This window comes from Nipponia nippon, unplaced genomic scaffold, assembly GCF_047370975.1.
Source record: "Nipponia nippon isolate SJK-2023a ecotype South Korea unplaced genomic scaffold, ASM4737097v1 scaffold_1, whole genome shotgun sequence".
Taxonomy (NCBI): Eukaryota; Metazoa; Chordata; class Aves; order Pelecaniformes; family Threskiornithidae; genus Nipponia; species Nipponia nippon.
The window spans coordinates 109,112,208-109,134,164 of NW_028262290.1; the positions used below are offsets into that span (position 1 = coordinate 109,112,208).

The 21,957-nt window shown below is 41.6% G+C and overlaps 1 long non-coding RNA gene across 1 annotated transcript; it reads left to right on the plus strand.

The window, feature by feature from the left end:
- The first annotated feature begins 5,568 nt into the window (after nt 1–5,568).
- LOC148057549 (uncharacterized) lies at nt 5,569–14,255 on the plus strand. The gene is made up of 3 exons (XR_015700074.1): nt 5,569–5,830; nt 7,224–7,370; nt 12,973–14,255. It is a non-coding gene; the product is annotated as an uncharacterized LOC148057549 (long non-coding RNA).
- The last annotated feature ends 7,702 nt before the right edge of the window (nt 14,256–21,957 follow it).

A 21,957-nucleotide genomic window follows, 5' to 3' on the forward strand; every position in this document is an offset into this window, starting at 1 on the left:
GCATTTAGCCAGTGATAACTTTCTGGCTACGCTCACTGGACTAGCTTGTAGCCGTGGTATTAGTCAGAAGAGAGCTGTGCTTATAAGGAAGCACAATTTAGATACGATAAGAAAAGATGTGGCTGGGCCATGTTTCTGTGCCAGATGGGAGAGCCCTGCTGTCTCACCTGGCCCTGTATGAATAAATAGCCCTGGGTGCCTGTGAAGGAGCTCTGGCATGCCTCCTTGCTGTGCTGCAAAGCAGAGGTAGTGGTGGGAGCTCTCAGCAAGCTTCTTGCCATGGGGAAATGGTCGCAGCAAAATGGGAAATGAGTGTACGGGGCTAAGACACGACTATAGTTAGAAATCGCATTGCTTCCTTTACCTGCTTCTCCTTCTCTACCCCCTACCCTTTCACATCAAACGGAGATTATAGTTGTGCTTTGAAGCATTCAGTGTGTGTCCCTCATAACTCACCAACCGAGAGGAATGACAGTCCTGAGCTGTATCCCAAAGCCTTAGCCATTTTATTCCAGAGTGGTTACAGAAATCCAAAACATGGGAGAGGTGTGTCTCTCTTCCTCCATCAGCTACCATTTCCAGTTACCGTTCCCTTGACCCAGCCCATTCATCTAAGCTGTTCACCAGTGCGATGCTGTTGATGTTGTCTTGATGTCTTCTACTGCAAGCCCAAATGATGGCACATCTTTTTTTAGGTAGCCCAAAATGAGCAGTTTTCCAGGCCTAGGCATCTGGCCCCTGCTGTGCTCTGACCTACCGAGCCGTGGCCCTTGTCCATCTGGGGGTCTCAGTGGCCTTATTACTCAGCATGTGAATATTCAGGAAATACCTTATCTCTCATAATCTGTACCCCTGACTTGATCATCTCACCCATTCTGTCCTCTTCTTCACTCATCTGCTCTTCCAAATCCTTTCTTGACTCCCATGTACTTTGATCTCCAGTCCCTTCTAGCAAACATCCATATATCTATTTTATTTGTTTTTTAATGGGTTGAGCAACTTCTGGATTTTTTGTCAGCCTTAGATCATATTTTTCCAAATAAAATGAAGCAGATGGCAGCGCTGTGCTTGTTTGTTTGTTTTTGTTCCACTTCCTGCCAAGAGTGAGATCTGGAGTGACACAGGTTGGGTGTAGGTCAGGTTCAAGAGGTTCTGCATGACCCCTTGAGGTGCCAGCTCACATGCAAGACTGGCAGGATAAATGTTAGCAGTGCAGTTTGTGCATGTGACAGGTAATCCATCCATTCTGGGAGTGCTGAGCAGTTGCCTGTTTAGGGAGCTATGCTCTGGATTCTTTATAATAAACTCTTAAGTTAACTACTCCTATCAACTTTCCTTCACCAAAAGGAGAGCATGTGACAAGCTTGGGAAGGGATATCAAGCCGTTAGGACTGTCTGAACAAGTTCAGAGCTGTGGTTTGATCTCAGAAAGGTCCGCTCAAATCTAACAAACTTAAAGAAAGCTCTTATCTGTTTGGGGGAGAGGGAAGCTGTATGTATATGTGGCTGAAAGACCACAAAACCTAATCACTCGGCATACACCTCTCATACCTATCACCCTAGAAGGTAAAGAAGGTTTCAGGACAGTCTGGATAACTGTAGTTTTTAGAGCTCTTAGGGAAGCACCCCTGAATATCACAAAACTAGGACTTTATTCTAATTGCAAGAAAATTGCATCACATAAGCCAAAAAATTGTCTCCATTATTTTCCAGTAAGTCTGAGTAAAACCCTTCAGTTTCCTACCCCTGCTCCCTGAATGTTACATAGTAGTTGGGTAGTAGTTGGTCTATGTGGAAGGGTAGAAACTGAAAGAACAGCACTGGAAAAATGATTAACTGAACACTTGCTCAGAAAACTAACTCATTTTTTTAGAGAAGTGTGGGAGGTGCTAATTTTCGAAGTGCCAAGAGTTATGGGTGGGCAGCAGAAAACCATGAAGAAAAAATAAACCAATAGAAAAGCATTGGATAAATAACTGACATAATGCATTGATGAATAACTTGCAAAATATGCTTATTTAAAAATATTTAAGCTTAGTTCTTGTTAAGAAAGTGATTGTTTTGGTGATTTGGCATCTGATGAATTAGGAGAGCTCACTTGACTACCATCCTGAGCCAAGTGGCTGGCAGGTGAGAGAGATGAGACAGGCCTGTCCTCAACTACAGAGTGACTCTGCATAGAAATAGTATTTGAAATGTATGAAGTTTTATTTGGCTGCTATGCACAGCTGTGCCTTGTTGACTCTGCAAACTTGGTCGAGATGGGTGTCCACAGATGGGCAGGATTTCAGAGGTTGTGCTCCCTGTTAGAACAAGGCCATTATCTCACTTTCTGGTACGATGCTAAAAACAAATGGTCTAGTAGATGTCAAGTGTTAGGTACCCGAGATCAGGAAATGAGGCTCAGCAACAGCTGGAACAGGTTACTTAAAGATGAGAGACCTCCATGTTATCTCTCCACCACATTTGTCAAAACGCCCTTATACAGAGCCTAAAGAACAGGTCCACCTCCAAGGTATTGCCTATTTTTAAAATAGTGTCTTTTAATTTGACAGAGCTGCTTTCTGCCCTATCTGCTGATTCTGCTGATGATAAATGCATTTTTCCTGCTACTGACAGTCAGCAGCTCTCTGGCAAACCACTGACTACAAAACTCTAACCAGCTCCATGTGGCAAATCTGCAAAATCAGTGATGGTGCACAAGTTCTTCTGAGGCCACGACTCAGTCTGCAGCACCTCATGACAGGTGGCCAGACAGAAGGACCTGGCTCTTGGACAGCCGTTCAGAGACCTGGCAGCAAGAAGAAAGAGTGCTGCTTGCAAACTTTGTTGTCTCAGAATTGCAGTATCCCAGAACATTATTTTAATAGTTGCTTTTCAACGCTGTAGCTTTGTTGCTTCTGGCCTCCATTACCAAGCCTGGTGTTTTCAGTTCGTTTCTTTTTAAGGCATATAGAGAGAATGCACCTGCACTGCCAAACACTAGGAAGGCTCAAAATATGGTTGGGGAGAGCCCAGCTCATGTGCATCCATGCATAACCCCCAAATGTAAAAATGATGTACTGGACAGTGTGCGTGAAATACCAGACCTCCCTCCATGGCTGTCAGTGTGGTTCCAATCCTGTCAATGTCTTCAGAAGCCAGAGCCATCACAAATGCCCCATTAGTCAAGGGTTAGCTGGTCCCACAGCTGTCACTGTGAGTACCCTGTCCTGGGCTCAATCTACAAAGGATTCACTTGCCAACATGGGTGTTTCATGGAGAAGAGGACGGTGGGGTAGCAGGACCATCTGCTTAGTTTCAAAGGACCAAATCAGGGCCAGAAAGTAATTACAAGCGTGTTATGGGAAAGATGTAGCACAGGGCCATTTTGCAAACCCCTTAAGAGACAGTGGACGAAGCTGTGCTTGTAGCTACACTGAAATTAACTGTGAAGAGCTTTATCTTCAGTGATGATACTCTGAGGTTACACTGTCTGAAAAAAGGTAAATATAACTTCAATTTCTACAACATTCTGTGGTCACATTGAAGATATCCTTTTCCGTATGTGTACATAAAGCTATACAAAACCTTTACAACAAAAATAAAATGTACAAACTTACATTATATAGCCATGGAAATTAAAGCCTGGATATTCAAAAGTGCATGTCAAAAATTAGGATCATAAAACAGAAGCCAGACTTTCAAAAATGCTGAGCCACTCACTGAAGCCAGTGGGCGAGCTTAGTACTTTTGCTTCCTCACGTACACACCTCTGATTTATATACTGAAAGACATTTTCCTCAATTTCAACCTAAATCTCAATGGTTTTGGGGGGAATGTGCTTGCTCAGTGACACTTATAATGTTAATCGTATAGCTTATACCCCTCTTGAAGCTATGGGAAACTTAGAATAATAATGCAAACCACCAAATACTGAAGTTTAACTTTTCTCATGGGTGTTGTTCTCACGAAAGAAGAAAAGAAAAAAAAGAAAACAAAATTTTAGTGAGTGATTGTTTTGCTAAAGATTTACTTCTTGTTTCTTTGGGAAGGACCTTCCTTTCAAAAACCTAAGCATTTTATTTTTTTGACAAAAAATATATATGTAATTTTTAAAGACATTTAATTTTAAAAGCTCTGAAAGAAAATTATTCTAGTTTTGCTGAATTCTTCGTAGCAAATAAAGTTTATGCTTTCATCCACATGTGCCCATTTGACTGATCTCTATAAAAGACAACAGAAGTACGCTTTCAGGCTGTACACTGACATTCCGGTGCATAAGTATTTCTGCTATCCTATATAAAATACACAATCAGGTTCTTTTACATAACCTCCTTGGTTTTTATTGCTTGTAAGCCTGAACTGAAGACAGTAGACACTATTTTGTTTTGAGTTGCTATAAATTTTGACATTTGTCTAAGGGGATAATTCATGTAGCGCTGTAGGACTGTTGTTTGAATTCCAGCAGGAAAAATGTCTTGTTTTGAAAGAAAGGCTTGTTTAAAATCACAAATCTCATATGAGAAGCCAGATAATAAAGCCAAAAAAGGGAACAAAAACAATTCTTACACGACAGACCTCTAAGCTTTGAATTGTCTGATGTATGAGCTGTCAGAAATCCAAAGTTCACCATGTGCAGAGAAATGTTTTGCAAAATCCCTAAGTTAGGGCTTTCTTGGCAGGACGTATTTCCTGAGCAGCATTTTGAAGAATTTAATTGCTTACAATAGCAAAAAGCTTTCAAAATGGTGCCTTTCTGCAGTAGAAGTAGAAATGCCATGTTAGGGCCTATTTTCAACATTTTGCTTGTGCTGGTGTAATCACTATTTCTTTGCCACTTCTAGAGCTAATAAAGGTGTGTATCCTTTTGTTTCAGCTGAGATACGTGAACTTCCTAAACATTTTTGTGTGTCAAAATTATTGAATATTTGGGAGGTAGAATACAGCATCTGTAACCTTTGGTGGAAGGCCATGCTAGATCCATCGCTAGAGAGGTGGATCACCAGTGCTAGTTATTCAGTATAGTAGGCTAACGTGAGTGGTGACTGACTTACAGCAATGTGAGAAAAAGTTATAGGTTTCAAGGCTCTATGTCCAAATGCACTGAAGACACCTTCAGGTTTTGCTAATACCATTGATTTGTGTGGCAGGTTCAGACCAAGCCAGGAAGAGAAGTATCAAGTACTAAGAATATTTTAAACCAAATCCTTAAATCAACTTCTGATGAGAGAATTGCTTTAACAGGATCCAGAACATTAATGACAAACACCTTTGGTCTGATCGTGCTTTTTCTGAACTCTTTATGGCAATTTCCCAAGTAGGGAAGGGTTGTGGAAGAGAGGGACTGGACTTAAGAGGTTCCAGCCCACCCCAAACCTGCACTTAGATGCAGTGTGGCCAGACCTGGTCACTGAAGATGGTTAACCCACACTTTCCTTCACCTGCCATAAGTCTCACAGGATCACAACCAGCTGTATGCAAATGAGAAATGTGGGGAGCAGGCACTACAAAGAGAAAAGGCTCAGGTGATGCCTTTTAAGAGGAAGGGAAGAGGAGTGATAACTCAGGAACAGTCAGGAAGAAGACCTGGTGATGAAGAAGTACTGTCCACCCGTTGCTCCTCCACCACTAGTTCCTCCAAGTATGTTCTGTGAGCTACCAAGGGTGTCCTGCAGTTTCATGGTAGCTTAGCTTGTGCAAAGATAAAGGTCTGCAGCAAAAGCTATCTGATGACTCTCTGGCAAACAGAAGGTGGACTTGAGCAACCTGTCTTGTGGAACCCTGCACTCTCTGAGATACACCCCATCTTTCCACTGGATTAAGAAGATTTATGTATTCCAGCTCTCCGGTAAGTACAAAACTGGTTAAGAAATGGGGATACAGCTGCAGTGACTGCAAGCTAGCTTCGTGCACAGTGCATAAGCCTAGTGGCTTACTTCTGTCCCTAGCTTTGTGCAAATCCTTTAGTATACCATGGGGCTATGACGGAATGAGCAGCAACCTCTTGGTTGCGTGGGCAGCTATTTCCCCCTAATCCTGGGGAATGCTAGATCAAGCTCTATCTCAAAAATAATTAAATCTTTTGCATTCACTCCTCCCAGTGGCATGACTGTTTCAGATCCTCTCTGCTCAGCTGGTTAGAAACACTGTTTCCCAGCTGAGATGTAGTTATGGCTCATTTACATGCAGTCTGAATTGAACATCTAGGGGAAATCTAGGACACATGGTATATTCAGTGCCTGAGATGGACTGTAATTGTACTGATGAAGCTGCCAAGGAGCTCTGCTCAATGGACGGAGGCGTGTGGAGAAGGGTGGTGCCCTTACAGTTGTGAAATAAATATTTCTCCATATTATCAAAGCACAAGCCTGTAGCTCAGCTGGTCCCAGTGGATGGTGAGGGTAGGAAAGATTCTCGTTTTCTAAGCCAAACTTATAAAACTTCCAAACATCTTTTGCCTCTTGAGCTCAAGTAACAATAGGCTTCGTTTTCTCAGCTTCTGCTCAGTTCACTGTAATGAGAAGTATTGGTTCCCAGGGGGGAGATCTGAAGCTAAGTAAAACAAGCTGTGTGCAATTACTGCTTTCTGAAAAGCAGGAGGAGCTGGGCCAGTACAAATGGTAAGGTTCAATTCTCAATAAGATTTCTTCAGAGCAGCACTGAAGGGCAAAATCCACAGCCCTAATTCAGCTGAACATTTCCATGTCACATTCTGACCAAAAAAAGACTGAACAATTTGTCTGGGAACTACAGTTGCTTCTTCAATCCTTTTTCAAAAAAATTCTCTAAAACATAGCATTTTCTACTGCATCTCATTTTGCTATAGCATTACTGGTTGCCAGAGAGGGCTTCACTGAGGATAAATAGTACATAGCAGGTCAGTGGTGTCTAAGGATCAAGCAATACCCTGCACACACCCGTGTTTCTTACTGCACTTGCACATTCTTCCAGGTTTGCGAGTTTTGCATCTCTTCCACCATTCCTGCTCCAGCTCCCTCCCCTGCGTGCAAAGACCAAGAACATCCACTTAAGTCTGTTTAGGAGATTGTTAGGATGGATGCGTCAAGAAGTCTTGGCTCGTTGTCCTCCTTGTGGAGCTGTGTGCATTTCATAAAAGGACAGGTTCTCTGATGGCCTCCTACGTGCTTGCAGTGGCAGTGTTGGAGGCAGTGGTTTCCCATCCTCTCCCCAACCTCTTTTGAACTGCTGTCAATATGACGACTGGCTTCATTGTCCTTCAGGGGCTGGTGCAGCACTAAGAGAGGGCAGCAGACAAGCTTCCAGCTGGAGTGATCATGCATGTGCCCAGGTGTAGTCACCACCAGCTGGGCAAATTGTGCTGTCAAGGACACAGGAGGCAGAAGACAGTGCAGATCCCACTCCAAAAGGTATGGTATTGCGAGGCTGGGAGATGTCTGGGGAGGCGGGGAGTGCAGCAGAGGGGTTGTCACCCAAATTAGCTTACACTTCTGCACGTGATGGGGACGTGCTATTGTGATGTCAAATATGCTCTTTACCACTTTCCAGGATGGTTCCTAATCTCTATGTCCTGCTCTTTCTCTCCCTCCCTGCTGGGCAGCCAAGACAGCAGTAGCAGCTCCCTGTATCTCTTTGTAAATGGCAGCTTGGCCAAGAAACAGGCTTTATCTTTCACGGAGGCAAATATACTTGTTCTTCTCACACTGCCCATCTTTGCAGGCATCATTTCAGGACTTTCAGGCTGCCTGTGAGCTGGGATCCATCTGAGAGACTGTCTGTACTCAGCCTGCCGCTGCAGGGGAGCTGCCCATTTTGGACATTTGTAAGGTGTCCTCTGCTCTGCTGCCAGCCTCTCTTTATTCTCAGAGAGGCTGTTAGCACTGGTGGGGCTTTCAGACTTTGAATGCAAGGTTTAAATCCAGCTGAAAGGTATTCTTGTCCTCCCCTGCTTCTGACCTGTTCTTCACCTATCCTTACTGTCAATGAGGATGAGTTTTGTTCTGCATTGTCTGGAATGGCTGGATTTTAGGAAGAATGGGGCTGTTTTACCATGTCTTCGGGCTCTGTGATTTTAATAATTGCTGCCCAACATCCTTGTACTTTTGAGGAGGAAGAAAAAAAAAAAAGGTGGGGGGAGGCTGCTTGAAGTACTGTTAGTGTTTGAAGTTAAGTCATGCAACTCTACAATTGTCAAAACACACATCTGTGTTTACTGAGTATCTTACGTCTTTAGTGCAGTTTTTAAAAGGCCTCTTCTTCCAGTCAAGCTGCCAGGAATAATTTCCACACACATTCAGAGTCCTAGATGAAAATACTGCTGATGAATAATGCCCCTCACAGAGCCTACGATGGATAGCAAGTTAAACTGAGTAGTTAGACTAAACTTTGTATAGTTCAGAGGTTCCTATTCATGGTGCTACTTACTGCTTTGTTGCTTACTTGTGGCATCTTTTTTAAAAAAACAAAAAAAAAAAAACCAAAAAAAAAACCCAAACCAACTTGTTAGCATAGTTATTAGGCTTTGAAAATAAATGAAGCAAACTCTGCAAAGGTAGTAAGAGCTGTTTCATGTGAGGCAAACGCTGATACAGTAACCTAACTGCTTACTCTGTATTCAAAGCACAGCACGCATTCACACAAAACCTTGCTGCAGCTTACTGGAGCAGCAGCTTACAAGAGGATAGAATATTTTATAAGAGGGACTTAGAGAAAATGAGAAAACAGTACATGACCATGCAGTGGTTAGTGATAACTGCTCCCCTCAGCTCCATGCTGAGCTTCAAAGCAAATAGCTATGCCCTTCCAGCAAAAAGGAGCATGATTGCTGAACAAGTGCATGCCTTAGAGCCCGCTGTTCCAGTTACAGCAGGTATCCTTATGTTGTATTATTTCATTGTGAGGCTTGCAGTTGCATGTTTGTTTCTAAGAACTGCAGTAATTGCAGTTTCAGAAATATTTGGTCATTTTTATTAATAATTGCAAAAATTATTTCATCTGCCTAATTCTTCTCTAGCCCTCTCCAGCAAAGAGGAGAGAGGGAGAATCCCCCGTAACCTTCTGGTCTGGGTTAAAACATTTCCCTGCATCACCAAGGGAGGTGCAGCCTCACAACTTTTCTGATGGAGAAGGAACAGAACCGCGTTCTCTCATACGACGGACACATTTTCAGAATGTGGAATTACTGCTTAAAAAGGGACTGGGAAGATCACCACCACTCCCACCATGTCCTTTTTCGCCTCTAGATGTGCTTAGAGTGAACCACGAGAGGGAGGGATGCGAGGGTGGTAGGTATGAGGTCTTGGTGGGACGTGAGTGTGAGCAAGCTGTTGGTTGGTGGCATCAGGCACTGGGGTGAGGCAGCTGAGGTGTTTTTCATGGCTAAATGAGTTACCTTGTGTCACCTGGGCTGGTAACTGATTACCTGCAAAATACAGGGTAAAATGCATGACCTTGTATCTCTTTGTTTTGCCAAGGGGGAAGTGCCCACTGCCAAGACAGAACAACTGAGAATAAACTTCACCGAGCATCTTTCCCCTCACACTTTCAAAGGGTTATCCTAAACTTACAGACAAATACTGAAATGAGTCTTACTTGCATGTAGCCTCATAAAAATTGACCTTTTGTACAGAGAAATTGCTCTTCTCCCATGTTAAGGAATTCCTTTTTTGGATTTGGGATTTTTTTAAAGTCTTACCAATGTAATATATACCGTCTATGAACCTGAACCTACAGAATATACTCATGCTAAAGTCAGGACAGTTATCTTTTTATTCTCCATAGTTTAAAAAGAAATTTTGTGTAACTCGGCAGATCCCAGCTTCCTCTGCTCTGTACTTTAACTGCTAAGGCCACAGCTTCCCCCATGCTGCTCCCTGAGTCGCAGCAGTAAAGATATTTGTGAGGCTGGGCCATGAACCATATTGTAAATTGATTTTTTTTTTTTTTTTTTTTTTAAAAAAGGCAGGGGAGTGGGGTGGGGGAGAGCAGAAAACCACCCAGAAAGACCCGCTATTTTTTTTGCCTCCTGGAACTACAGAGAGAATTGCGTACTCCTATACAAAGTGAATGTCCCACGGGCAGTAGAGTTGTTTCAATTCAGTGACTTTTTACAGCCACCCCGGACTCACTTTGCATAGAGCACAAGAAGAAACCAGGCATTCAAGGAGAGAGACAACAAAGAATTAGGGAAGAGGTTACAAAATCTGAAATGAAATGTCATTGCGGGAATATGATCAAAGCATGCACCCAGGGAAGATAGATGTAGACCGCCTAAAACAGCTGTGCAATTCTTTAGGGACTCAGTGGAGTTTTTGCTGGATCTATGTTGCAATTGTTCTCATGGTTCATGCTTTGTAAATCCATAGCTTGCTCTAACTTGCAGTGGTGTGAACTTGATGAACTGCTGCTTGGGTCATTTGATACTTATTTTAGTAATTTAAACTTGGGGTTTTTTTCCCCCATAAAATACAACTGAAAAGCAACACTCCAGACTCTTCTACAATACAAATTTAATCCCATAGATCTAAAGATCAGAACTGAATAATGAACACAGAAAATATACTTGAAGAGATTAAAAGGATTAAACAAATAGCTTTCTATAGAAATAATTTTTTAAAACCTTGTGGAATGTGATAGAAAACTGAGGTGCAGCAGTGTGTTTGTGACCATCAAAGGAGTGCAGTCTGAAGGGCTTAAGTGCATTCTGGAGGATTTTTTGAATGGGAAATTTGCAGGTCGCCTTCCTCTCAGTGCTGCGGTCTCCTCTGCTTTCTCCTTGTCAGCTGTTGAAGGAATGGCTTTCGTTCCCAGATCTCTGAATGTGTTTGATTTGGGTTCCTGCTCCAATTTCCCAGCTGTTACTTGAAGGCCGTTTTGAGGTTTGGAGTACCTTCCCTGCCTCACTTGTTGAGCCCACAAAGGCCTCCAAGAAAACTAGGAGACTTCCCAAAGCATACAGGGTCAGAGGGAGTCCCCAAAACCGTGGTTGCTCTTGCAGAAACAGCAAGTTTGGCAATTGCAACCTGGTAGTCCTGGGAAGCAAAGTCATTTGTTTTTCTGGAGAATCAAGAGCAGTACCATGAATCTTTTTTGCATGGGTAGGACTTGCAGCTTGTCTCACTCGTATCAGTGGCCCATCTCTGCCGCGTCCAAATCGCTCACCCTGAAAAATCCTAGGCACGGCATTACACTCACTGTTGAATCCTCCCCTTGTTTCTCTCAGATTATCTGATTGTTCCTGTCCCTGCCAGAAGGTTGAACATTTATTGGACCAAAGAAAATGGAGAAAAACAGGAAGAAGAATGCAGTGATGTTCTGCAGTAGGACTTCTGATGTGTTAGACATCCAAAAACCTCAGTGGATAGGCATGCCGTCTTTCAGATGGCAGCCTTACAGTGTGTTAGGGTTTGGGAGCTTTTTAAGCTAAAGGGTAAAAATAGATGGACTCAAAACAATATGAAAATAGTCACCATTCTCTTTGCATTCCGTCATAGGATTAGTTGAGAAGACACTGACACCCAGCAGACAAACAATTGTTGGCCCTGTCCTAGGATCAAACCCTGTGTTAATTATCAGTAGTTAGGCTGTGTTAAATTGTGGTTATAGCAGACGTGCCAGCTGAAGATAGCTGTGCTGTGTCGCTCCTTGGAATGCATTTGATGGATTAGTTCAGTTTCTGCTTTTGAAACTATTAGAAAAGTAAAAACATTATTATACCTTTCTGCCTGTTCTATCTTCTAGCTGTGTTCTTGCCCAGGCAGTGCTAGTCTGTTCAGTCTACCTATGGCGGTTACTAGGTGTGTGCATCTTACGTGTTATCTTCTCGCATTTATTCAGGTACAAAAGACTCATGGTAACCCTTATAACTACTAGTAAACATGGACCTTTTAGTGATTACCACTGTACTAGTATGGAAGACCATCCACTGTCATCTTCCAGAGACTTTTATGATCTGAGATGTGTTGTTCCTTCCTCCTTTTAGGCAACATTTTAACTTTATCTGCTGCTGTTAGCTGTATCCTATTTTTTTTATGTTTACTGACTCCTACTATAGACCAATTACTCTCTTATTCATCATTTACCTGAAATATATATACATACACAGCTTTTTTCCCCCCTAAGCAATACTGCACACCTATTTGATAATTTTGGGTGGGCCTTTTGTGTTTTATAGCATAAGAAAACAGGCCATCCAAATATTGTAGTTATTAGTGTTGCAGGATTTCTTACATAAAAACCTGAGTTTGAGGCTCACGCAACAACATGCACCTTGGAGCATTCATAACTTCAATGCACTAAGATATTTCCTAGCTTAAAACCAAAATAAAATCCATCTGCTGACACCACTTACTTCTAACTTTGCTGTACCTAGCCAGAACATACTGAAATAATGCGTAAACCTTGTTGTGGAGCCCGTGGAAAGGGAGTGAGATCACTGGAAATTCAGCCCAGATTCGGTCAGGACTTGGCTCCGGTTTACTTGGTTGGTTCACAAACTCCAGAGACCTGGTTCAAATTGTGGCTGACGAACACTGTGTACTACTATTCACGTATAAATTGCCACATGAAAGGGCAATTTTTCTCTTCCCTCCATGAAGTTGTTCTTTCTTGAGCTCTGTGGCACCTTTTTTGGACTTCCTCTGGATGTCATTGGTGAAAATGAGGAGAATTGTGTACAGGGAAACTAGAAGAGAAATTTTAATGTTTGAGGGTGATCTTAAGAACTGAGTAGGAAGCTCGGGTGGTAAACTGGGAGAAACAAGAAGTGACCTGTATCACCCAGGCCTCTGGGATTAAGTGTCAGGAAGTTACATGTTCCCCTCCTGGCTCTGCCAGCTCCGACCCTTCGTTTGGAAGTAATGTCGGTCTAAACTGTTCCCTTCTGTTGTCATTGATCCCAGCTCCTTCCCACATCGTCCTTCCTCCTTTCACGTGCACACATTTGTTTTCTCAGTTGTAAACCAGCTGCAACTCTGAGAGGGGCTAGAATAAATCCCTTTTATTCTTTTGCAGTATGGTTCATGGATGTGGTTCCTGATCCCAACCTATGCCTGCCTGATTTGGGAAGAGTGACAGTATGGAGCAAGTCTGGGCACTCTCTTAGCTGGCACCAACTCCACAGGACAAGGCCCGTGGACCAGTGCTCTGAACTACCACCTACCAGTGAGCATGTTGGTTTATGTTCTGTCCCTGCTTTCCCCCTTCCTAAAGCCAGACCTTGCATGTGACCATCCATCTCTCAGAGATGTTTGGAGGATTAAATAGTTAATACCACTTCAGGCCAAGATTTCTCAAACTGATACTAGGCTTTTAAAATTGACTTGGGCCTAAAGAATCCCAAAATAAGACTCTGAATTTTAGCAGTGCAGCATGTTTGACAGTGATTGTATTGAATTATACATTTGCATTCACTTCTAGAAGCCCAGATGCGATTGAAAAACCCCTACATTTCCTGCTCATTTGAGCTTTTATGGATGCTATTGACTGTCACTGTTTACCTCCTGTTTCTCAAGGCATTTAAAGGGATGAAAGAAAAGTAGAAAAAGTATCCTGCAACAGCTTTTAAACAGAGAAATATAAGCATCCTTAAAATGGATTAGCATAATGCATTTAAAATTTCAGAGAAATACAAAGATTTTGGCATGCCATGCAAAAGAGTGGAATTACTGCTAACACCTTTCACTCAACTCTGATAAAGCATGTTTTGTTACATGTTGTCTGCTGATGCCCAAAACATCCACCTTTAAAAGTGAACTTTTCCATCTCTGCTGCGAATAGTGATCGGAATTGCCCCAGCACTCTCTTTGTTCCCATGCTCCTGCTTCTTACTGCATCCAAACCAAATAAAGATAGTAATGAGGATTAAATCCAAGTTAAGCTAAAACCTCAGTTGTTTCTTTTTAACAATGCGTGGTTGGATTAATTTGCAAGACTATTGTCTCTTTTTCATCCTTATTACACTGTTTATCAACTGATTGAGCTGTTCTTGTACTTGTGGGCAGAGACCAAGAATGGAAAACATAATCCTCAAGGTGCCTGAGAAATTCAAGATTGCAAGATCATTCCTGTTTTCCATGCAAACCCTGCTATAAGACTCATGATCAAATGTCTGGAAGTATTTGCTTTTGACTATTTAAAAAAAATCTTATTATGAAAGAGATAATTAATATCTTGCTTAGCAGAAAAAAAGATCTACCTGACTTACCAGCAGCAGAACAAGCTGTTTACACTTGCAGAGGAAGAGAATATGTAGCTCACATCTTGCACTTCCATCTTCTGCCTTTACTTTCGTGACAGGCATGTTTCAGATGCAAAAGTAGTCTAATGTTTGGTCTTCCGATTCCTGCAGTGGGGAAAGAGTTCAGTGATGTCTCATTGAGAGGAGCAGGCATGAATAAAAAGAATGGATAGGCCTTAATTGTCTGATTTGTATTTGTTTGTGTTATCATACTTGGGAGCATTTCTGTTATAAATGCAAGCACATCCTAAAGTAGAGCAATTTTATCGAGTGTAAAAATGAGAGCCAAGTAACTAGTTCTAAGCAGTGCTGGAGTCATCTTAATGCAGGGCAATGATTTGCACCTTTGGAGTGCAAAAATCAGAGCCTTAGAAAAGGAGAGAGTTTTTGTAAAATGTTACCTCTTTGAAATGGCTGTCCTTAGTCTTTGCTCTACATCTCCTGAAGAGCAGAGGAGTGGGAGATTAGCTAGAGCAATCAGCAGAGGAGGAGCAGCTACGTAGGGTGGGCTATGGCTTAGGTCCCGTGGCGTGACATGACAGTGCACTGGGGCTTAACACCCTCCAGCTGAGTGAGATATTCCCACATGAGGGGAAACAGCCAGCTGTCCTAGCCGGTTCTCGGAAGAAAATCAGAGAGGGATGTTCACATGTTTATTGCTATACTTTGGAAAAGGAGCAGCTGGTATTGCATGTTATCTGTTTATCTTCCTCTTGTCCTTTTCTGTTGTTTCTTAAAGCATGCTTTGTACAGCTGCCCAATGTATCCTTTGCAAGTGAGAAAGATTAGCTCATCTGAGCACTGAACAGTTTAATTTTCCCAGGTTTCTAGGAAGATGTTGGAGCCAATAGTTATTAGTGACTCCTAACATTTGAATTCATCTCCTGTTACTGCCAGTCAGAGATCAGCAGAAAGATTACACAATGAAATAGCTCATTTCAAGGGGATTTAAGATCCTAAATACCTTTTCCAGGCTTCAGCTGTGTCTTGGCTTCCCATTTGCAACAGGCATTCCCATCTCAAATGAATTGCAAATCTGTGATAAGTTATGAAACACCTGATTATTGTAGAGGGAAGATGCATCTGAATACAATGCATAGCAGGGGTCTTAGAGACATGAGGTCATCTGTTTGTGTGTGTATCTACTTCTTCCTTACTGGGGATCTTGCTAGTTTAAAAAAAAGAGAGAGAGAGAGGGAAAGTACCATGCCTGGACAGTTCATTATGCCATTAAAGTTACTAGAATTTTTTTGTGACTAACATATTACAGAGTTTATGGAAAAAAACAGTCTTTGTCATCTCCATGGTTCTAAGAATAATTTGGTGATTTAACTCCTTGGAAATTTTTTTTCTTTTTAATCTGCTCATTTCCTCAGTCTTACTTTATGAGAGAATTTTCAAAAATATTCCAAGAAATGAAGCAACACAGGACAAATGATTGAGTTTTTGGAATGTAGCGATGTATTTCTTTGGGAATCCTTGAAGCAGATGAAGTGATAGACAGAAATGTTTCACTGTAGCTTCAGCCTTGTCGTTTCAGAGCAGCTGGAGCATTGGCATAAGCTCCCATGTTATGTTTTTCCTTTAATCCATTCATTATTCCCCCCAAAATTATTCCATTCTTTGGCTTAAAATGAAAATAAGTGAATCCACTACTCACCTAGAAAATATAAAGCTCTGGTCCTTTCCTCATGCAAGCCTCTATTCACATTCATAAAACTAAGCTAATTTGCTCCAACTAAGAATGAAGCCTTTAATCCATTGTCCAACTACTAAAATGGAATAATCAAGAATTATTTATTGCCTAAGGTTCAGATGGACTTACGTGCAAATGTACCATAAATCCTTTATTTTTTTTCTCTCTCTTTTTTTTTTTTTTCTTTTTTTTAAATCCAACCAGCAGTCTCTCTCCTTCCAAGATTTGAACTCATCTTGTCTTTGCAGATTAAGGTTGACAAGAAAGTTAGCTTTCCAGCTGGGAGACATGTTTCATGTTCTCTTCCTAAATATTTTCCATGTTTTTTGGTGTGTGCTTTATACTCACTTTGTCCAAGTGAAAATAGCATGAAATAGTCATGCAACCTGTCTGAGGTTAGATTAGTTTCAGGGATTTCTTGCCCAAACTATGTACTGCAGGTGAGAATCCTTTACCTCAAATGAAGGATGGATCTTCATTTCAATATTTTGTTCTTCGTACCTGCATGTTCCGCACTGCCAGTTGAGGATCCAGTAGAAAGCCATGGCTTTGGAGGAGACTAGAAGCCCGACTAAAATAATCAGGACTGGGCTGCTGTTGCTCTAAAGTCTGGATCATTTTGTAGCATAGAGTTTAAACAGCGTACATTAATACAGCTGATGCACTGGAATTAAAGAGGAAAAGGATGAAACCATGCTCGCCATTGCTCATTATTAATGATCATTTCTGTGTTGGTGATTTTTTGTACCTCTGCCCGTTAGCTTTTGAAGTTGAACATGCCTAATGGGTTTATTTGAGGGAGGAAAGATGATAATAAGGTATCAGAGAGAGCAGATCCATGGAAAAATAATGGTGATGGAAAACATGGTGAGTGGAAGGAAAGCAATTCGTAAGAGAAAGGGATTAGAGACCTTTCCTTTCTCTTCTCTTTTTCCTTCCAGAGGGTGGGGGAGCACGTCCTTCAAATTTTCTGTGCACCACAGGTTTTTTCCATTTCAAGGCCAAAACGGACCATTGCAGTAAGTCAGTCTGATTTCCTTTGTAGCATTAGCTATGAAACTTCAGCAAATTAAGCCTTGATCAAAACTGGGGCGGGGGGGGGGGGGTGCAGCAAAAGGACCTATGCCATTAAAAATCAGCTGTTCCTTCTAGGCAAAATGCACGTGCTTCATTCAGTTGGCACATCCTAATGCTTGAATTTGGTACAACTGCAGAGCCCTGGCAGGGGAGCTGCCAGTCAGTCAGGACAGTGGCCATGTGCTGAGGCAGTGAGACAGGAGGTGGCAAGGTAAGGGATAGTTGGCTGGGGTGTAGCCACCTGAGGCAGGGTTGTCCCTTCTTCTGCATGTGTGTGCGTAGGTCCATTTACTTTCTGTTAACAAAAAGAAGACATAAAATTATGTTATTGTATAGATAAAGCTGCACTGTGCTTAGATCTTGGCCACTGCGTGCAATTCTGGGCCAACCCAACTAAAACAGGCAGCAGAACTGCAATAAATACGGACAAGTGTAACAAGGGTTATCCCAGGGACAAAATGTCTTCAATACAAGGAAGAGTAAATAGAGTAGGACTTTTCAGGTTTGATAAAAGAGGTGATGTGGGGAAGCAGGTCTGTGAATTCACGTATGGTGCAGAGAAAATGAATGGTGGATTCCTCAACCATTTACATAGTTTAATATTTCTGTATTAAACCAAAAAGCTTGTAGTGAAATTATGGTGCAGCAGCTTTAGACAAAAGTGAAGAATGTTTTGGGGTTTTTTTTTCCCCACAAAACTTATGGTAGTATTCCCATAACTCATTGCTGTGGAATGTACTGGAGTTCAGGACTGTAAACAATTTTTTTTTTTAAATTATTTAACAAGTCCATGAAGGGTAGGCCTATTAGTGATTGCCAAATGCTGTGGATGAGGATGCAATCTACAGATGCCCCGTGAAGCACTAATTTGCTAGTAGTTAGGAGGGCATTGTGATCACAATTACTTTGTGATAAATACTTTATATAAATATCTGTGTTATTTCATGGGTCTTTTACCCTGAGCTTCCACTGTTTGTACTTTTAAAACAGGACACTGGGCTAGATGGATCTTTTGGCTGAGGCAGTACGCCAGATCTTGTGTTCTAGCATCTAAGGGAATTACTCCATATACATTTCAGAGCCTTTCCACTGCTTTTCCCCCAAGAAAGAGGTGAATTTTACTAGTTTTGTGAAAATAAGGCTGACAATCTTCTGGTTTTTCTTCTGTGTTTTCATTTCCTTTCAGTGAATTAATCTGTACAATGTCCTTTATCAAAAAAACAGTTCTGAGGCTCAGAGACTTGATTCTAAGTAATTGCATGAAACTTGCCAGTCCCCAAGGCTCGTTAAATACTTGTTTAAAGTAGTTTTTGCAAAGTTAAGAGCATACTGGCAACTTGCTTTCAAAGATGGCACTTTTCAGCTTTCACAGGAAAGCTTCATGAATCTTTCTTTGTGCTTCCTTTGGTGGCCTGAAGGTTAAAGTTAAGAGAGGCCAGTTTCAGTCCTGGGAAAGCACTGTGAACTGTTGAATTTGCAGGGTATTTTGAGATAGCGATGTGCAAGTAAAGCTTAAGTGAGGAGAAAAATATGGAGTACCTGAGTAGATGAAGTACATCTTTTTGGTTGCAGGCATAAACTATATCTTGGCTTAGACGCCAGCAACTCTGTTGAACCCTCTTTTTATATCTATCTGAATAAACCCAAAGCAATGCTATAAAAATTCAGCAGTGAGTCATTCTGATATAATGAACCACTCTGAATTTAAGGAGAATTTGGCCCACCAGGTAAAGGTCTCCTTTTGGTTCTCAGCAGCCTGTCCAGTTCTGCTGTTCCCATTTGAGGTTAAACAGTATTTCGCCTACCCTCGTTGTAGTTCTTCTTTTAAAGTTCATGAAGTGCGTGCCTGGGAAGCACACAAAAATTGCAGCATGGACTCGAGTGTCACTTTGTAGGAACAAAAGCTACGTCGAGGTTGCAGCCTCTCTAGCGATACTGACAGAACATGCAGAGTGAGAAAATGTGATGTGGAGGTGTGTGCGGTGCCAGCAGCTCATGCAAATTAAATATTCAGTCCCTTTTATTTCACTTGTGTCAGTGATTTCCTCAGCCAGGCTTCAGTGGTTTTAAAAGTGCAAAGCTGCTGCTTGCTTCATCACTTGGAGGGCCGCTGGGACCTGCGCTCAGTGTGCTCTATGGGAGTCAGCAGCTGCTTAAATCAGGGAAGGCATGTGGCTGATTGAATCACCTGTCATATTGATTTATGGAGCTCGAAGGTCATTTCTTCGTGGCTTGTAAGTGATTTTCTTTGGATGAAAAATAGAAAAGAAAAAATTGTAGATGACCTCTTTATTAAGAAAAATGTAAAAATAATGAATAAAGACAGATTATTTTTTTTAAATAATCCCAGTGGCGGAAAAAACCTTTCTCCCATAATGGCATCCATAGATCAAAATTAAAAAAAAAAAAGGAAAAAGAAATCCTCAGTCACCACTGACAATATCTTTACAATGTACTGATCTGTCTAGTGGTTTCTGCCTTGGTGGTTAAGTACATTGCTGCTCCTCTTCAGACTGAATTTAGGTACTTGCTCTGCAAGCTCTTGCCATAGGTTAAAAAAAAAAAAAACCTGCTAACAATGCACACGAGGTTGCCTAAGCTTCTTACTCTACTTCTGGTGTTGACATTCACTCAGCTAGCATACAGCTCTTCATTTCATGCTCATTTTCAGCGTGTAGTTTGTCAAGTAAATGCTGTATAAGACAAAGAAAGAGGAATCTGTTCTGTAAGAATACAGCAGGCATACCTGAGGTACTACTGCCCATTTTAATGAGGAATCGTTTCTTTGTCTGGAAGAATTTATCATTTTAAGATCTTAATTTTAAAAAAAAAAAAAAAAAAAGAAAGACTAAATAAAACACATTTTCATACATGTTTTCATTTACCTTCATTACACTACTCTGAGTATGTCTGAAGAAGCTTTTTTTTTTCCTGGCACATTAGAAGCCACATGCAAGAGCAAAACTTGGCCTATTTGTTTTATTCTTTATAAAGACTTTTCCTCGTGCCTTTCATTCCTTTCACCCATCACTCCTGAGTAGGAATGTTGTTGATCGCATGGATAAGACTGAGAGCAAAACTCCATGAAGACCCACGAGTGCCAAGTTTCACCCTTGGTCTCCAGGTATCACATGAATCAAATACTACTTCTATTTGCGTTGAAGCAAAAAGCTTTTCAATAGAGAGGCTCCTGGTCACTGAGTAATACAGAAACCAGGGCAATGCCAAGGCTGTTACCCGTCAGGAATCCTCAAAATAACCAGAAACGCCCCATGGGAGTCTTGGAGCTAAAATAAGTTAAAGCTCAAACTATGCAGAACAGATTTCAGAAATTCAAATCACAGTTTGCAGAACTGCAGTTCTGGTGCAAAGTCTGTTTTTCTGCTTTTTCACCTCGCTAATGAATCAAACTTCGTTTTCTTGTCACAGACCAGGAAATTTTGTTCCGCAGACCTGTTCAATTGCTGCCTTAGCAGCTGAGCTTGGTTTCAGTTCTGGCAAAGGAACTAGGTGGCTTCACAGGGAAGAATTGCAGAAACACAGAATTTATAGAACTGCTTACAGCTCTGCCACAAAATTCTGATAGCTTGAGTTAAAAGTAAAGGACAGAATAACTGTATCAGTATGTACCATTAGTGTAGATTTATTTCTTTACCACTTCGCAGTGATAAGCCAAAGCTGATCAAAAAAATGCATCCTTTCAAAAGAGCTGATTGTGAAGCCCTAGTGAATGCTCTGCATTTCTGGGACCGCAGAGTCAGGCAAGGTGGATGAACTGATTTAAAATATATAATAATTTTTACTTTTAGAGACAACTCCATTTTTTTCCTTTTTTACTTTCCGTAAATGATCATCATATTTTTTCTGTTATTTTATGCCCTTTTGAAATTCTAGGTTCCAGACAGGACGAGAAACAGAAGTGCAGTAATTCTGTGAAAGAAATGGTTGTTCCAGCATTTCTGGCTTCTCAGGAAGGAAATAAGTAGTATTATATTTTCCATATAAAAGAATAAACATATGCTTCCAGTTGCAGTGACCTTTCAGATTAAGCGAACAAGACAAGAGCAAAAAGCAATGTCTTCGTGAAAGCGTGGATGGTGTTGGCCTGATTGCTGCTGTCTGGAACCCTGCTAAATAATTTATGCTTGTGTGAAGTGGATGTACGGTGCTACCAGATTGCAGGGGCACATTTATGCTCACTGCACAGGAGTTCAAATGTCAACATAAGGCACCAAACTGAGGGGAGGGGAAAAAAAAAAAAGTGGAAGGAGGGGGGGAAAAAAGAGGAGAGGCAGATTTTTTTTTTTTTTATGTTAGTTGGTGCACCGAATAGTAGCTGCCTCCTGAACTTCTACGCATGTAGGGATTCAGGAAAAACAACTTCGGATTGCTTCTTACACTCCCTATAATAGTGATAACCTCATAACAAGTAATTGTCTTGGAAAGTTCACAGCTTATTTGCTACAAACCCAAGAGATCTGGATAGTTTGGATAGACCTAGACATCCAGGCGCTTATCTGAAGCAAGGTTGTACTTCAGACTTGAGTTATGTTTTTGAGAGTTGTTTCCTTTTTTCCTCTTCCATGCCGGATGTTGCAAGTGACTTCTAGGAGGGAGGGAAGGCACCTCTCTCCCTATCTGTCCATGGGAGGAGCTCATGAGGCCCTGCTGTGGTGGAACGGCCACCAGCTGGACCTGCCATTAGGAGCATGTGTCTCCTAGCAGTGTTTTGCCCTAGGAGGAGCCTTGCTCGAAGGCATGTGCTACTCCATTACAGCCAGTTCCATACCCTCACTGGAGGCCACTGCATGCCAGGGCTGTCTGGTCGACTGACAGCTGCTCAGCCAGACCTGACTGGTGGGATCTCAAAGCTGAAGAGAGACTGATATTTTATCACAAGGGGAAGTACGTCTATAGAACAAGATGAAATGTCAAAGGGATGAGACTCTTGCTTGGCATTCAGTAGATTCTCAGCTTTATCTGTTCC